General features: G+C 37.9%; 2 pseudogenes; both read right to left on the bottom strand.

The window, feature by feature from the left end:
• Positions 1 to 2024: 2024 nt before the first annotated feature.
• Positions 2025 to 5351, bottom strand: LOC102407574 (annotated as a pseudogene).
• Positions 5352 to 9496: 4145 nt separating this feature from the next.
• Positions 9497 to 11337, bottom strand: LOC102407906 (annotated as a pseudogene).
• Between the last annotated feature and the right edge of the window lie 2304 nt (positions 11338 to 13641).

Raw genomic sequence — 13641 nt, 5'->3', positions numbered from 1 at the left:
CCATGAACAGAGGAACGTGAGGGGCTACAGTCTATGGCATCACAATGTCAGACCTGACTGAGAAGGCATGCATCACACATGCACAAATATTGAGCCAGCTTCTTCATGTCACCCTATACCCCTGACCTAAAACATAACAGCTCTACAAGAAGCAAAAATTTTCAAACCTTGCCTTTGAGTTTAGCCTTTTTTTTTTTTTTTTTAACTTTGACTGAAACATAGATGAGACCCAAACGGGGACTTGATTGCTTCCAACATAAGAATGGTCCAAGGAGGATGATTTACATACAGGTCTGTAGACTGAAGATAAGTTGGTCCATTAGCTCAGACTTGAAGCTCGAGTGTCCTGCCTCATATCAGCAGAGCTGCCTCAGTAAAGTCACTATTTCAAAAATAGCTGTTGTTGCAACCTACTGGAGTTCATAAATGTTTCATTTTCATGAAAAAATGGCTAATGCTTTACTGAAATCTGTACACTAAATCAATCAATTTGTTGGTTGGTATATTATACTATCATGGGAGAACTGGTTTAAAGATACTGTAACTTAAAATGAATTGAAAATTACCTAAGTAAAATTTCTAGTAAAAGAGACCTCTGTTGTCCCCTTCTCCTCTTGCCCCCAATCCCTCCCAGCATCACAGTCTTTTCCAATGAGTCAACTCTTCGCATGAGGTGGCCAAAGTACTGGAGTTTCAGCTCTAGCATCATTCCTTCCAAAGAAAGCCCAGGGCTAATCTCCTTCAGAATGGACTGGTTGGATCTCCTTGAAGTCCAAGGGACTCTCAAGAGTCTTCTCCAGCACCACAGTTCAAAGCATCAATTCTTCAGCACTCAGCCTTCTTCACAGTCCAACTCTCACATCCATACATGACCACAGGAAAAACCATAGCCTTGACTAGATGAACCTTTGTTGGCAAAGTAATGTCTCTGCTTTTGAATATACTATCTAGGTTGGTCACAACTTTCCTTCCAAGGAGTAAGAGTCTTTTAATTTCATGGCTAAAGTCACCATCTGCAGTGATTTTGGAGCCCCCCAAAATAAAGTCTGACACCGTTTGCACTGTTTCCCCATCTATTTCTCATGAAGTGATGGGACCGGATGCCATGATCTTCATTTTCTGAATGTTGAGCTTTAAGCCAACATTTTCACTCTCCACTTTCACTTTCATCAAGAGGCTTTTGAGATCCTCTTCACTTTCTGCCATATCTGAGGTTATTGATATTTCTCCTGGCAATCTTGATTCCAGCTTGTGTTTCTTCCAGCCCAGAGTTTCTCATGATGTACTCTGCATATAAGTTAAATAAGCAGGGTGACAATATACAGCCTTAGTGTACTCCTTTTCCTATTTGGAACCAGTCTGTTGTTCCATGTCCAGTTCTAACTGTTGCTTCCTGACCTGCATACATATTTCTCAAGAGGCAGATCAGGTGGTTTGGTATTCCCATCTCTTTCAGAATTTTCCACAGTTTATTGTGACCCACACAGTCAACTAGCACATAGAAAATAATCTATATCTGGTTATATTATCAATTATATTTAAACTATACCATATTATGAACTATTTAAGTTAGATATATTTCAAATTCATCTTTGTTTGCCTGGGAATCTTCCAAAGCCAAAGTGTTTCTTATGGAATTAATAAAGTCTTAAGATACTTAGAGTTTTATGCTAAGCAGCTCTCAATGTACTACTTTTACATTAAGACGTAAACTTCCTTACTGTAGGCTATAACTCTTCAAATCCTTTTAAAAGTCCTTCAGTTCACATGACTTGAATTAAACTGAAATTTAACCAGGACAAATACAAGGTCAGATACTATACACACAAAAAATTACAATTCAGTGTTTGTATCAAACTTCTAGTTGAAGTAGTCTTTTATTTCTATTTTTATTTGTAATTTTAAAGTTACTTTAATAAAATAAAAGAGTGAACAGAAATTGGCCTGTCAATTGCAAGGTTAAAATAGGTTTATGATTTGATTTGTTATTGAGAAACTCTTACTCTCAAAAAATCTTTCTAGCTTTACATTTTATCACAGAAAAATTTAATATTGATTAATTTCTTCACTGACTTTTTCACATCTTTGTTCCTGAGGCTGTAGATCACTGGGTTCAGCATGGGGATTACCACTGTGTAAAAGACAGAGGCCACCTTGACCATGAGCCATGAACTTCTGGAGTTAGGAACACAATAGAGGAAAAGGATGGAGAAGGCAATGGCACCCCACTTCAGTACTCTTGCCTGGAAAATCTCATGGACGGAGGAGCCTGGTGGGCTGCAGTCCATGGGGTCGATAAGAGTTGGCCACGACTGAGCGACTTCACTTTCACTTTTCACTTTCATGTATTGGAGAAGGAAATGGTAACCCACTCCAGTGTTCTTGCCTGCAGAATCCCAGGAATGGCGGAGCCTGGTGGGCTGCATAGTCCAGTCTATGGGGTCACATAGAGTCAGACATGACTGAAGTGACTTAGCAGCAGCAGCAGCAGAGGAAAAGGATGGTCCCGTGGAAGATGGTAATGGTGGTCAGATGGGAGGCACAGGTGGAGAAGACTTTGTGGCACCCCCCCCCCAGTCGCAAGCATCCTTAAGACAGTGATAAAAATGAAAACACAGGAGGTGTGAATAATCATCAGGCTGCTTACTTCATTGAATGTGGCAGAGACTAAAATGATCTCCTGGTTAATGTAGGGGTCAGAGCAGGAAACAGCAACAATGGCCGCATGCTCACAAAGTTATTTATGAACTTAATCCCACAAAAGGATAACGTTGATAAAAAGTATGTGTATATTAAGGAACAGGCTATACTCCAAGAGTATAATGCAGACACCACAAGGAACAAAGCTTCTGGGACATCACAACAGTATAGAGAATAGGGTACAAATGGCCACGAATCAGTCATATGTCATCACTGCCAACAGGAATGTCTCTGTCACCACAAATATGCAGACAAAGAAGAATTGTATGAGGCATCCTGTGAAGGAGATGGTTCTGTCTTCCACAACCAAGTTTTCTAGTAGCTTGGGTGTAACTACTGTTGAGTAACAGAAATCAACGAAGGATAAGTGGCTGAGAAAGAAGTACATGGGCGTGTGGAGCCTGGAACTGGACTTGATGATCAGGATCATGCCCAGGTTCCCCAGCAGAGTGACTATGTAGATGGTCAGGAAGACCAGGAACAGGGGCAGCTAGAGCTGAGGATATGCTGAGAAGCCCAAGAGAATGAAAGTGACCTCAGCACTCTGGTTTGCTTGGTTCCTGTGGAAAAAATATCAATGTTGATCCAGAAGAGTAAAAACTAAACTTTGAAATAGACAAGAGAATAGAAAATGTGATGAGAAGCTCACTGGGTCTCTGTTTACAGTGTTTCTGTAAATGCTATACTTCTGCTTTATTTCAAATGCTAATGTTCACTTGTATGTCAATTATACAGCCAGTAATAATTTTCATTGTGTATGATATTCAGAAACAAAGAACTAAAACAGATTAGGTCCTGCCTTATTTCAAATAATAAAACTCATTATTATCAGCTGCTTTCAGGAGACATTGTCTTTGTGTAACTCTGAGCTTTGTGAAAACACCTGATATGACAATCCAATTACATGTATTGGAGAAAAACATGTCATTAGGTTCCACAGTTTCTTACCTGCCTCACCTCCTGAGCTATGAGACAATTAACTTATATGCTAATTTGTATAATGGCAACATCTCTGCAAAACAGTTAATATAATATTTTCTTGGTTGTTGTACCTCCTTTCAATTCCTTTCTTATTCCTAGTTATTCCAAATTCTCAACCCATTCTGGAGCTATGCTATAAGACATACTAAAATTTTTCACTTATGTTGAATTAATTTTGAAAATGTTTAAATGTATTCTCCATAGCAAATTGTATTATTTATCAGAAGTTTCAAAACAAAATATGTGATATGCTTCCTGTGATAATAGTTGAAACGATACTGAACAGAAAACTCTTAATTTTTTTTTCCATAGTAGCAGATTTTGGAGTTTGGGTGACAAAAATAAGAACGGTGAAAGTACTGGAGAAAGCATATAGGCTTCAGAATGGATCAAATATATACTCTGCCATTTTGAATTAAGTTTTTAGTTCTTCCAAAGAAAAGTGGCTGGAAAACACCTATTTCAAATGGGACACCAGAATATTTCTTTATTATTACTGATCACAATGCATTTCCTCTATAGTAAGATAAGAATAGTAATATAAATTTTAAATCACTAGATTGGAACTAGATACTTCAATAATGAATTTAAAAGCTGTAAGACATGGTAGAACAGATATTTACTTTTTTATATATTAGAATTTCATTAGAACACTTGGTTTAAGATGCATGTTTCCTTGTTTTCCTCTAGGTTTTCTCACCACACTATAGCTCTCTCTGATTCCCACATGATGAACTTGTAAGAAAGATATCTTCCAAAGACCATGTCCACAACGGATCTTCTGTAACAAACTTTGTAAGGTCTCAGCACAGCAAAGATTGATTATGACTGTTATTCCATCCACATTCCTTCGATTTAAAATGCTCTGTGCAAGATTATGAGAATAATTTTCCATGATTGTTTAATATAACAGTGACTTTAAGATTCCAAATAAATGTTAATAGCAAATGTAGGACATTAACATTATTCAGTATGACTTTTCCAAAAACTGCTTGGATCTATACATTCAACCTCATTATCACTTAATACATCCTTCTTAGTGAAGGTGGATTTATCAACCTCTGCTATATAGTACATGCCTATTTCTTTATAATTTATTTCCCCATTTTATTCTTTCTTATGATGTTTGCTTTATTTTACCACCTTCTTTTATAGACATGACTCATTGTTTCATCCCCTCTGTATACAGACAAACTTGCATATTTATCACTCACAATTACTGTAGGTTATATCCCTATTATTTATAAATATGGTTGTTACTGTCACTTTATTTCTAGAAAATTACAGGAAAATCTTGAAGACAAGGCCCACTTTGTGGGCCTCCTCCTTTTGCCAAAAGGAGAATTCTCCATTTCCGACTTTATGGTTGATACCTAATGAGAAAACTAGGATACAAATTATTTGAAAGAAAGAATTGGAATATGACTCCATAAACCTTCTCAGCCAAAACGTGGTTCTTTGTGCACACCTTGTTCTACACGTGTGTCTGTCTCCTACAGATATTACTGGATCTTTGTATTTTCTTTTTTAAGTAAAACAAGAGAGACATGAGTCAACTCACCTAAATACAGAAGAACTTGAATGAGTCATTTAGTGAAGAACTCTTTGCTAACATTAATAAACTCCAGCAATGCTGCTGCTTAGGACTTAGTAGAAACACACCTGAAAAGGGTAGTAAAAGTGCCCAGTATTTTTCATTAATTATTTCATACTTCACAATTTTCCAACCTGTTAATAAAACTCAGAGATACCAAAGATAAGATCAAGCCTGAAAAGTAAATCCTGGCACCAAACTGTATCACAAATATATGCCATCATGACCTTAGGGATGTGAAACCTAGAGAATGTAACTGAGGCACTGCCTTGATGACTGCAATTCAACTAATTACATTTTAACTCTGAACTCTGTCCCAGGTGGTATATTGATTGTATATTATTTCCCTAAAGCCTTAAGGCATTTGTATTATCAACTTTACTCATTTAATCTTAAAAAATAAAAAACACCATTAAAAAAAATCTATGTAGATATAAAATACATAAATCCACAAAGGGAAATTATATGCCAATAGATTTATCTTTTATTAATCCATATTTAATTTTTAAAATTTTCTTATGAAGGTATATATATATTCTTATGTTTCTAAACATATGGCTGCTAAACTATAATTATACTGTTTATTTTGTACTTTACAATATTTGTACTATAAACTTTATTTTATATTTACACTATTGATTCTATTGATAGAAAACAGCTTCCATTGGATTTTAAAATATAGAATGTTCTCAGATGTTTATATTTATTACTGAATCTAAAATGAAATTTTGGATGATATGTTTTCTAAAAAATCTGTTTATGAAAAGGATTATATTTTCACTAATTTTGGTAACTACCCATCTTGGCTTTAAGGACACAGGTTAAGAATAATAATAACTTGATGCAGAAGGAGCTGAAGTGGAAGCAGTGAAAGATTTTACTTTCTTGGGCTCCAAAATCATTGCTTTATGGTGACTGCACCCATGAAATTAAAATGCACTTGATCCATGGGAGGAAAGTTATGACAAAACTAGGCAGCATATTCAAAACCAGAGACATCACTTTGCCAACAAAAGTCCATATAGTCAAAGCCATGGTGTTTCCAGTATCCAAGTATGGATGTGACAGTTGGACCATAAAGAAGACAAAATGCCAAGGAATTGTTCTTTCAAAGTGTGGTTCTGGGGAAGACTCCTGAGAGTCCTTCAGACAGCAAGATCCAACCAGTCAATCCTGAAGAAAATCAAACCCAAATATTCATTGGAAGGACTGATGCTGAAGCTGAAATCCAGTACTTTGGCTGCCTGACATGAAGCGATAACTCACTGGAAAAGACCCTGATGCTGGAAATGATTGAAGGCTAGTGGAGAAGAGGGCAGCAGAGGATGAGGTGGTCAGATGGCATCACCGACTCAATGGACATGAGTGTGAGCAAACTCCAGGAGACAGTGAAGGGCAGGGAAGCCTGGCGTGCTGCAGTCCATGGGGTGGCAAAGACTCGGACACGACTTAGTGATTGAACAACAATAACAACAAGCTTATTTCTCACTAGTGGAAGATTCAAAATACATTTAACTGGGTAGTTGTGCCCTATACGGGCTCTGATTTCTCCCAACTTGTACCTCACCATCATCATGGTGCTTCTGAGGTTATGATTCTCTTAATATTCACTGGAGAAAGAATAGATTCTTCTTCAAATAAATGATGCCAGGACAATTGGGCATTCACAAGTAAAATTCTGGGATTGGACACTTGCCTCATATTATATACAACAGTTAACTCAGAAAGTGAACAAGGTCCTGAATGAAAGAGCATAAACTATAAAACTCTTACAAGAAAAACACAGGCCTTACATTTAATGCCCTTGAATTTGGCAGTAGATTCTTAGATAGGGGAACAAAAACATAAGCAACAAAAATAAATAAATTGCTAAATTGAACTTCCTCAAAATTTAAAATATTTGTATATTAAAAACATTATCAATAAAGTGAAAAGAAAAGGTACAGAAAAGAAACAATAAAGACAAAAAGTCAAATCAGATACAACACAAAATTTACAAATGTCCAACAAGCATGTGAAAATATTCTCAACATATTTAGTTATTGAAGTCGTGTCCAACTTTTCATGACCCAGTGGGCTCCCCTATCCATGAAATTTTCTAGGCAAGAGTACTGGAGTGGGTTGCCATTTCCTTCTCCATGGGATCTTCCCAACCCAGGGATCGAACCCGCGTCTCCTGCATTGCGGGTGGACGCTTTACCGTCTGAGCCACCAGGGAATTGCTACAGACGTACAGAATAAGTTTGGCGGTTCTTTTCACATGGATGAACATAGAATTACTATTAGACAAAATGCTTAGCAGGGGAAAAAAATAGTTTTTCACATAGAGGTGTTAGGCTTTTCCCCCAATTTCTGGCAGATAATATATATCTTATGTGATAGTAGAGTCTATTTAGGGAGGAGGGTCTGGGTAGACCTGATATCAAGGTGTGTGCATGCTAAGTCACTTCAGTGGTGTTTGATTCCTTGCCACTCTATGGACTGTAGCCCACCAGGCTTCACTGTCTACGGAATTCTCCAGGCAAGAATACTGGAATGGGTTGCCATGCCCTCCTCCAGAGGATCCTCCCAACCCAGGGATTGAACCCATGTCTCCTACATCTCCTGCACTGGTAGGCAGGTTCTTTACCACTAGTGCCACCTGGGAAGCACCACAGCATATAGAATTCACTCCTTAGACTGGATGTGAGTTTACTGTGAAGTGTGTTAGTTGCTCAGTCGTGTCTGAATCTTTGTAACTCCATGGACTGAAGCCCACCAGGCTCCTCTGTCATGGGATTCTCCAGGCAAGGATACTGGAATGGGTTGCCCTCAGTTTCTCCAGGGGATCTTCCCCACCCAGGGATAGAACCAAAGTCTCCTGCATTGCAAGCAGATTCTTTATTATCTGAGCCACCAGGGAAGTCCATGAGTTTACTAGTTGGGCAAAATTAAATCAAGTTAACCAAGATGCTCTAATTGGTATCAGCAGGGCCCCCATTCAATCCATTAATGTTATTTACCAACGAAGTTCTCTGTTATGTTATCATTGTACAGCAATAGCTATTTTATATGTAATTTGACTGACATGAAAGACTATTTTAGATTTAGCTGGAACTATTTCTGAAGTGTGCATTTCTTAATTTTATTTTTGATGATTTATGTACAAAGAACAAATAAATTTTATATTAACAAGTAGAATTTTACCAAATCTTATTCAGGACTTTGTGGGGGCAGAGACATGACTTCTTTGCACTTAGTGCTGCTACTGCTAAGTCGCTTCAGTCATGTCCGACTCTGTGTGACCCCATAGACGGCAGCCCACCAAGTTCCCCTATCCCTGGGATTCTCCAGTCAAGAACACTGGAGTGGGTTGCCATTTCTTTCTCCAATGCATGAAAGTGAAAAGTGAAAGTGAAGTCGCTCAGTTGTGTCCGACTCTTAGCGACCCATGGACTGCAGCCTACCAGGCTCCTCTGTCCATGGGATTTTCCAGGCAAGAGTACTGGAGTGGGGTACCATTGCCTTCTCCATCTTTGCATTTATAATGTACCAATTCTTTCTGTGTGGTGTTAAATAAATATATCCTTTAAATTTAGACTTCCCTGGTACCTTAGATGGTATCTGCCTGCAATGCAGGAGACATACGTTTGATTACTGGTCATGCAGATCCCCTGGAGAAGAAAATGGCTACCCACTCCAGTATTCTTTCCATGGACACAGGAGCCTGGCAGGCTAAAGCCCATAGAATTGTAAAGAGTCAGACATAACTGAGCAACTAAGCACAGGAATGTCTTTTAACTTTAGTGTCTTAGTGTTGAACAATTCTTAGTTACTATGATTCAACTCATGTAACTCCCTCATGGTTAACTATAAACTTTCATGACAACTCAAATCTATTCTTTCATGACTTATGACTTAAAGAAAAGAAATAAAGAAGACTCACCTGAACAGCCAAATGGTAATGTGTCTTTACTCAGAAATCTTTACATGACAAACACTTTATCTAGAGACTTAAATAGTCTAGGCTTTAATCAGGTGTTATTTATTATTTTATTGCTAAGTCTCTACAGTTTACTAAAGTGGTTGAACGATGTATCAACAAGGGAATTACGTTAAATGTGTGCACTGTTTTCCTTCCTAAAAATTGGAATTTGAAATGGTATTAAAAATGCTACAAAACTTGGACAGTTCTCCACAGTGCTCTTGTAAATGAAAAAGCAAACCTAAGCCGTTTTACAATCATTGACATAATAATTTGGTATTGATGAGCTTCCTAGCAGTCTCTTTCACATCTTTGTTCCCGAGGCTGTAGATCACTGGGTTCAGCATGGTGATGACCACTGTGTAAAAGACAGAGGCCACCTTGACCATGAGCCATGAACTCCTGGAGTTAGAAACACAGTAGAGGAAAAGGATGGTCCCGTGGAAGACGGTAATGGCAGTCAGGTGGGAGGCACAGGTGGAGAAGGCTTTGTGGCGCTCCCCAGTTGAAGGCATCTTCAGGACAGTGATAAAAATGAAAACATAGGAGGTGAGAATAATTATCAGGCTGCTTATTTCATTAAACGTGGCAGGGACTAAAATGATCTCCTGGGTAATGTAGGGGTCAGAGCAGTAAACAGCAACAATGGCCATGTGTTCACAAAGTTATTTATGATATTATTTCCTCTAAAGGACAATTCAGATAAAAAGTGGGTAAGAGTCAGGGAACAGACTGTACCCCAAGAGTATGATGCACCCACCAATAAGGAACAAAGCTTCTGGGACATGACAGCTGTGTAGAGAAGAGGGTTGCAAATGGCTACAAATCGGTCATATGCCATCACTGCCAACAGGAATGTCTCTGTCACCACAAATATGCAGGCAAAGAAGAACTGTATGATGCATCCTGTGAAGGAGATGGTTCTGTCTTCCACAATCAAGTTTTCTAGTAGCTTGGGTGTTAACTACTGTTTGAGTAACAAAGATCAACGAAGGACAAATGTCTGAGGAAGTAGTACACAGGGGTGTCGAGTTTGGGATTTATCTTGATATCATTTATCTTGGGATCATGCCCAGGTTCCCCAGCACAGTGACAGAGTAGATGGTTAAGAATAACAGGACAAGGGGTATCTCGAGTTCTGGATATTCTGAGAAGCCCAAGAGAATGAAAGTGACTTCAGCACTCTGATTTTCTTGGTTCCTGTGGACAAAATATAAAAGTTGATTCAGAGAAATCTGAAGCAAAATTTGAATGAAATGTAATGTTATTCCCTCAGTATTGTAGGACGTTTTTGTGACTCCATGGACTGTAGCCTGCCAGGTTCCTCTGTCCATGAGATTCTCTGGGCAAGAACACTGGAAGGGTTGTCATGCCCTCCTCCAGGGGATCTTCCTGACCTAGGCATAGAATGAGAGTACTTATGGGGAAAAAGAGTGCATTGAATTATTATTTTTTTTAATTAGCCTCTTTCCCTCCAAAATGCCTGTACTGTCTTTTTCTGACATTAAATTCATTCTTTTCAAAGCTACTTCCTAAATTCTTAGCAAAACCTGAAATGGTACTCAGTATAAAGGGAAGTCATTCCACATAGACTTCTCTAAAAATTCTATATCTCATTAGGAGTTGACAGTAAACACTCTGTTATTCTCACTCAGGTTTTATAACTTTATACTCTGAGAACACATATAACACTTCAAGATTTCCTGTACATGTATAACTATGTCATTCACATATTCCCCCACTCTTTTCTTCAGTTATTCCTTTACATTCTTAAATATGTGATTAATTCCTGATTCCCTGAAATTTGTTTCAATTTAACATGCAAATCATAGAGCACATATTCTCTAACTGAAAACACTTTTTCAAAAAGTCAGGATGTGTTCCCTATGTCTATGGTAACAAAGTTTGAATAGTCCAGGGTTGAAAGGGAAATCTTCACCAAAGATGAATACAATTTCTTATGCACACTTGTTCCTTCTTCCCCACACTCCTTCTCCACACGTGTAGCTTTTCACTCCACCTCCCACACTCTGTACTTGTCAGCAGGCTTGTGGCCAATGTTCCCAATCACCCATGTAGTCCAGGAAGTGTCAGCCATGCTCAGCTGTGAGCACAGGTGCTGTGCATAGTATTTATCTTCTTTTCTGTGCAATTACCCTGGAATAATTTCCCCATTGCAGACCCACTATGTGCTCAGTCCTGTAACAGGCATTTTAGAAACTATAAAATTATAAAATCTCAGCCTCAATTTGTTTCTTAGAGCATTATTCCAGGATATAATCCATATAAGCACAAATGACAACTTATAGTTCTTGTTTATTATTAAAGTTTGTATGTATAAAGGTAATGAAAATATTGTGATCCAGAAAAAAAAATTTCCTTGTGATGTAGCATGGTGAACAATAATAAATGTGGTGAAAGATAAATAATCAAAGACTTCTAGTCAACTAAACAGGTAACCTGGCAGTTAGATTTATGCACATGCTTATTTGCCTCCTGCAAAGATTAAAGAAGTATATTAGGAATATATTATATTCCTTTTAAAGTGAAATAAAAATCAACTCACCTGAGTGTAGAAGAATTTGACTGGCTCATTTAATAAAGCTTCTTTTCTAAGTTCAATGGATTCCAGAAAAATTTATGCTTAGAAGTCATTTTTTTTAATATAGTAATAAGTCTTAAAAATAGTTAACAGGAATCTAGAGTATATTGCAATGAATATTTCAGAAAATGAATTTCTCTTATAATGTATTAAAAATATATTCAGGCTTGAAAAGGACTGAGAAAAGGACACCAAAAAAGGAAACCAAAAAAGCTGAACCCTAACATCAAACTATAACATATATATGCCACCAAAACCCCAAGGAGGTTAACCTTAGAGAATATTATTTAGCTATTGCCTTGAGACCACAAATGGGGCAATTAGATGAAATAATGCCCTTGTGATACTTTGGTTGCATATGCATTTTTTTCCAAAGTTTGGGGAACAATTTCATCATGCACTCTAGTCCATTGATCTTTTAAAAATGTTGAACTAGACACTACATTTTTGTCTTTAAATACTTGCAAAATGCAGAAATACACAAAAGCAAAATCAACTATTGGGTAACAATCCAAAGATTCTTAATTTTTGTTGAATTTCTGGTTGTTCCCTTGTATCTGTGGGCTTCCCTCATAGCTCAGTTGATAAAGAATCCTCTTGCAATTCAGGACACCCCAGTTCAATTCCTGGTCAGGCAGATCCCCTGGAGAAAGGATAGGCTACCCACTTCAGTATTCTTGGGCTTCCCTTGTGGCTCAGCTGGTAAAGAATCCGCCTACAATGCAGAAGACCTGGGTTTGATCCCTGGGTTGGGAAGACCCGGTGGAGAAGGGAAAGGCTACCCACTCCATTATTCTGGCCTGGAGAAGTCCATGGACTGTACAGGCCATGGGGTCACAAAGAGTCTGTCACAACTGAGCGACTTTCACTTTCTCTGTATCTGAGGGACATATTGATGTGTTTGGATGTAAAACTTATACAATATGAATCATATTATAGTGTTTTTTACCCTTTCTTTAACATTGCATTGTGAGTTTCATTTTCTGTAAAAACCATTGGTTTTCTTAAGATAATACAACTTGCATTACTATTACAAATATGAGCACAATTCTTTTTTATTCTTACATTTATTATTGAAATTGCAAAAAAGCTGGTATTCTATTTTTCAGTTTATAGTCTAGGTTTATGGGAAGTATAGTATATTTATTATTTAAGAAGCTGCCATATCTTAACATATAAACATCTCAACTCCAATAACAGTTTAACAGAACAGGGAGCAGCACTTTTTTCTGGAAAAAGCTGTACAGTAAATACTTTAGCCTTTGTGGGCCACATAGTCTCAATTTCAGCTATGCACTTTTGTATCTCGCAGCATGGATTCACCTGTAGGCAATATATAAATCAATAGGCATGACTCTGTTCCAATAAAATTTTATTTATAAAAGACAGTAGGACAGATTTGGTTTGCAGATCACATCTTGTCAACGTATGCAATAGAAGGCATTTAGTGATTGTTCCAAGTCTAAAATTATTTCCAGATCAGTAGGCAGATGTCCTCTGAGTGGCAATGCAGAGACTTAAGCTTGTTCTCAATTATGGCTTATGATAATGTGACTAGGTGCATGTGTGTTAAATCACTTTCGTGGTGTCTGACTCTGTGAGAGGGTATGGACTGAAGCCCACCAGGCTCCTCTGTCCATGGGATTCTCCAGGCAGAACTCTGGAGTGCGTTGCAGTGCTCTCCTCCAGGGAAACTTCCCAGCCCAGGGATAAAACCTGTCTCTCTTGGATTGACAGTTGGGTTGTTTACCACTAGCGCCACCTGGGAAGTTCAACAGTGGGATTGTTATGGTATAATTA

Source organism: Bubalus bubalis, chromosome 7 (genome assembly GCF_019923935.1).
Source record: "Bubalus bubalis isolate 160015118507 breed Murrah chromosome 7, NDDB_SH_1, whole genome shotgun sequence".
In the NCBI taxonomy this organism is placed as follows: domain Eukaryota; kingdom Metazoa; phylum Chordata; class Mammalia; order Artiodactyla; family Bovidae; genus Bubalus; species Bubalus bubalis.
The sequence above is the reverse complement of the archived record's forward strand: the minus strand, read 5'-3'. Positions and strand labels throughout refer to the sequence as shown.